The sequence below is a fragment of the Amphimedon queenslandica genome, unplaced genomic scaffold (assembly GCF_000090795.2).
Source record: "Amphimedon queenslandica unplaced genomic scaffold, v1.1 AMPQUscaffold_13476, whole genome shotgun sequence".
In the NCBI taxonomy this organism is placed as follows: Eukaryota; Metazoa; Porifera; class Demospongiae; order Haplosclerida; family Niphatidae; genus Amphimedon; species Amphimedon queenslandica.
Genome location: NW_003546288.1, coordinates 341,761 through 347,143, shown reverse-complemented (window position 1 = coordinate 347,143; position 5,383 = coordinate 341,761). Strand labels below are relative to the sequence as shown.

Below are 5,383 nucleotides of genomic sequence, written 5' to 3'. Positions count from 1 at the left end.
TTAAGTGGAAGAAGCCCCCAAGTTTGGAATTGACAATAACAATTTAGTTTGTGACTTCATAGATAACTATGAAACTTGTTCAATACCACATGAAAAAGGAAAATTGAAATAACAGGTACTTTTATTGCAGCAACATAAGCACTCTTTGTATTGTCGTAGGAACAGGAACTGTCAGTTCAAATTTCCTCATCCTCTGAGTAAAAATACTTTAATTACGAGTCCAATAACTGAAGACAATTCTAATGATGCTTCTAAAATATTAAAAAAAGTACATAAAATTTTAGTTGATGGAACAACTGATGTCAGTCTTACTGATTTGCTAAGATTGGCTGAAGTTGATCCAACATTACTCTAGGACAATAACTTATTCCACTAGAGGTAACATTGTATTAAAAAGAGAACCATCTGAATGTAACGTCAATAATTACAATTCTGCCATTTTGAAGGCATGGGGAGCAAATATGGACATCCAGTATGTCCTAAATGCATATGCCTGTGTCATGTATGTTGCTTCATACATCACAAAGGCAGAAAAGTCAATGAGTGAATTGCTTCGTTCTGTTTCTGAAGAAGTTAGGAATGAAGATTTGACTGTTTAGCTTCATAAAATAGGCTATGCCCTATCAAACGGAGATGTGCCCGCACAAGAGGTAGTCTACAAAATACTTTCATGAAGATGTAAAGTTTGGGGATGTTAGTGTCCTTGCAGTTGGTGATTTGTATCAGTTACCTCCAGTAGGACAAGCTCCATTGTTTGCTACCGTGAATGATAGCTCTTTAGCTTCTTTATATGGGTCTGGTTCCTAATGGAAAGATAAGTTTCAAATGATTGAACTCCATGAAATTATGAGGCAACGAGGTGATAGCCTTTTCACTGAACTTCTGTGTAGGGTTCGTACAAATAGCTGTACTGATGAAGACATTAATGTTCTTCAAAGTAGAATTATCACTCCTACATCACGTGATTATCCAACTCATGCTCTTCACATATATCGCCTCAATAAAGATGTAGATGATCGCTACAAATTCATGCTGAACAAGCTAGCATCTGAAGAACAGTTTTTGATTAAAGCAGCTGATGCAACTGGTGATAAACCCATTGACCTGTCAAATGTGCCAGATAAAAGAACAGAGACCGGAAATCTACATACCACATTAAAATTAGCTGTTGGTGCTCGTGTCATGCTCACTGTTAATGTATATGTCTATGATGGACTGGTTAATGGGGCCTGAGGAGAAGTTGTTCATGTTGCAGTGAACGAAGAGAATAGTCATATTAGAATAATTGTGAGTTTTTTACCATCATGCATATAACTTTCATCAAAGTTTCAATTCATGATTAAATAACTATCACTTTATTGTACAAAAGTACTTAATATTTTCACTTTTAAAATATTATATAGTACATTTATAATGAACACTTCTTAGTGTGATATTGCTGCGAAAGGTGGGAATTCAACACCAGTGAGATGAAACTACTGCGGTGGCAAATCAAATGGTGTATTTTACCCACTTCGATCAGGTGTATTTCCCACCGGCATTTTTGCAGTGCAGTGACTGAACAGACTTAGTTCTAATCATTTAAAGTTGGTTTTAGAATGTTTTATTTACGACTTCTTAATATTTTTAAATTAAGTATTAGTTAAAAACCAGGAGTAACTGAGTTTTAGGCTTCGTATACACAGAAATGTATAACGATTGTTTTTGAAATCATACACATTATATACGGTTTCCGTTTCCATAAACTTCTATCAAGATTCTATCATGTTTTTATTCCTTTCTTTGCCATATAAATGCAGCTTTTACATGATGACGGATCAGACTCAGTTCTGATCATTGAAGGGTTTAAAGAAAATGTTTCATACTCTACTTCTAACTATTACTTTCTTAGTTCTAAATATAGTTTATAGGAGGAGTGACTTATGTAACAGAGTTTGAGGCTGCATTTGCACAGCAACAAAAAATGATTTTCTTTTGGAACAATACACTTTGAATACTGATTTTTTCAATTAGTTTTATCCATTATCTATGATGTTTTGATTTGTATCTTTCCTTTGTAAATGCAACCTTAATTTGTTCATTTTGGTTCAAAAACTATAATTAAGCATGTATTCTTCACAAATTATTAGAACTATGTATTTATGCAGCATTTAACTTTTATTGGATTAATTTATATTTCATTGATTATAAAAGTAATTAGAAGATTAGGAGGAATCATTGAAATTAGATGAATCATCAGTCATTAAGAGACCAGTGCATTGTACATTTTTTACAGCTTAACATGTAAGTTTGATGGAGAAAGGGAGAGGAAAGGGAAACCAGAGGCTTTGAATGACATAAAATAACATACACAGTATTTTACAGTATTTAGTGTATTTCTTATTTTTTATACAAATAGGAATCTTGATTTTGCTAATAAGGTTAATTTTTTTACATTAAATATTTCTCTTTTATAGTTATTATTAAATTATCCACTCAGTATAGTCTTGACCTTTGCACTGAGAAAGGAGCATCAAACTGGGTTTCAGCTCTCCGCTTAACCTCTCTAGATTTCAACCTCCACAAATCTGCTTGCTTTTAGAAGTGCATTCACCTTCAGTATGAATGGAATATCCGTGATGCTCCATCTGACTGTACCTGTGGTCAATGTTTCTCTCTCAACCATGATTTGTCATGCTTTGTCCGTGGTTTTCCATCTATCTGCCATAATGAGGCTTGTGACATCACTGCTACATTGCTATCTGACGTTTTTTCTAATGTTGAGGCAGAACCCCATCTGCAACCACTCACATATGGTCACTTCCAACTTTGGACGACTAATCATGTTTATCAGAGGAGTTTGTTTGTCTCAACACAAACTGATTCTCAATTCTCCCTTTGACCTCCAACTGGTGGGAGACGCCACTCTTTTTGTTGACTATGACTATCATTGCTAATTTCAATTATTTTACTAACAATTGTTCATTCCATCCTTAATTGTTATTCTTAATTCTTCCCCCTCTCATTCTCTCTCCAGTTGCCTTTCTCTCCTTTTCTTTTGTTATTATAGCTACTACTATCATTTTTATTGTCAAAATTGTTGTTGTTTGTTGTCGTTTTTTATTACTTTGTTATTATTGTTATTATTATTGTTATTGTTTGTCATTATTGTTGTTATTATTATTATTGTCATTGTTATTATTATTTTGAATTAACTGAGTATTTTTCTTCTTTAATGGCTCTCTATTTTGCCTCTCTCACTAACTGAGTATTTTTCTTCTTTAATGGCTCTCTATTTTGCCTCTCTCACTAAGTTTAAACTTTCTTTACTTGCTAAAATTTAAAAAGCAGTCAATTATACCACTAAATTGTTTTTGTTTCCATTTTTGTTGCCGTTTTTTCTTATTTTTTTAAATTTGATCACTACAGTTCAATTATTTTTGACTTCATTTGTTTTTTATTCTTAAAAGGTATTTTGATGCCAAATTCAATGCTGCTTCTTAAATTTAACAATTATTGTTAGTAAATGACAAAAGATTAAATGGAAAATGTTAGCAATATTTTAATAATGAAAGAATACATAATGAAAGTATGCATTACATTACTGGATTAGAGGATATAACAAATGACTTAATGTAATTGTCTCTTTTTGAATGTTATGACCATTAGATCCTTAATCTTGAGAAGACTTTGTTCAGCTTGATTGTCAATGCTGTCTCCTAGTAGACTTTTGATTACTAGAGTACAAGCTTTCAATAGTTTATGTCCACCTGCAGATGCAAACAGGATATTACATGATGCTTGAATTTCACAATTGGATCTCTCTTGTACAATGTGACACTTTGAGCATTTACATCAACTGAATCAAGTTTGCTTCCTCAACTAATGCAGCCCCAATACAGATTACAATAATGGGTCCCTATGATTCTGGCATCATTGATAATATCAGAATTATCCTCATCCTTGATATCAAAATGCAGTGTTATAGTATCATCATTTTTATTTGGTGTTAGAGTGAATGAACTGTTGCCTCTTAGTGTCAGAGTTTTCTCATCCCTGAATGTTCCAACGGACAAATTCGTAAAATCATATGAGGAATAATCCTTAAGTTGATCCACATTTTTCTCCCAACAGCATAGCTTGATGGTTCCTGTTTGATCTGCCAAGGTGACTTCTTGTAAGTGTCCAGTTCGTACTACTCTAGCACAAGCTACATCTATAACTTTACAGCCAAGATTGACCAATACACCATCTGCTGCATCCAATATTTCTGATATGCTCAGTTTTTTGGCTTACTCTGGAACAGGCACTATTATTGTTTTTGGGGAAGGCTCCATCTCAGTAGTAGGCCTCAAAATGACCTCCAGTGCGTCATCATAATTGCTCTTTTTAACTTCGCAGTTGGTAAGATGGACTGGTATCTTTGCTGCACTAATGGCAGATAACTTTGCTCAACTTTTAGAGTTGAATCTAGCAATCCTAAAGGACCTTCCTCCATCAGTCACTTTCCCATGATAGTAACTCCCTTGCAGTAGTGCTCTTTTTCATGGGAGACAAGAACTCAATTACAGCATAAAACTCAGAATTACAGCCCTCTTCTTTGATATCAGAGAGGCTTTCAAAAGTTAGTCTTTTGTTGACATCGCTTTAAAATACAAAGAGAATGAAAAACTTAGACCTATAGCAAGAACTGACAAGTTTTGCATTGAGTATAAATATAGTAACAAATGATGTCATTATTACATTGTGAGTTGCTTTAAGTCTGCAGAACCTAAAAATGCCATGGTAACTGCTGAATGGATTTCAAGCTTGCAGAGCCTCATCATGATGATGTAATGTATACAATTCAGCAATCTTATGTATACACTTGGCATCTCACCTTGCCACTCAAACTAAAGTTGTAACAGTTACATCACAATTATATCATTGATCAAAGCAACCAAAGCATTATAAAAGAAAAAGTGGCATCACTGCAAAGGAACAAGATCAAAAAGACTGAAGTTAGTGAACTATTAGGTATGGCTACACCAGAAGACACCTCCGACAAAATATTTGAAGAAGAAGAGAACATGTTAGTAGCTGAAGACACTTGGACAGTAAATTTGATTTTAGTGATAAAAAAATATCTTCACATTTTTAGTGTCAATATTATAATTGTACAATAAAGGCAACAAAACAAGCATCAAGACACAAAATTAAATTATGCTGGTACCATGTTGCTGCATTACATGTGAGTTATTTTGCTTACAATTGCAATGATAAATTTTGTAGAAAAATGGACTTGAAGCTATTATTGTCAAGGAGACAAAATGTCCTATCAAAGAGTGTAAGAATGTGAAGAAAGAAGAACACATATTATGCCATGTACATGCAAAAATGCTGAAAATAAGTGATTCAACCATAA

The 5,383-nt window shown here is 33.5% G+C and overlaps 1 long non-coding RNA gene across 1 annotated transcript; it reads left to right on the top strand.

The window, feature by feature from the left end:
• Window positions 1-2,196: 2,196 nt before the first annotated feature.
• LOC109580794 (uncharacterized) lies at window positions 2,197-2,506 on the top strand. The gene is made up of 2 exons (XR_002184355.1): window positions 2,197-2,283; window positions 2,457-2,506. It is a non-coding gene; the product is annotated as an uncharacterized LOC109580794 (long non-coding RNA).
• The last annotated feature ends 2,877 nt before the right edge of the window (window positions 2,507-5,383 follow it).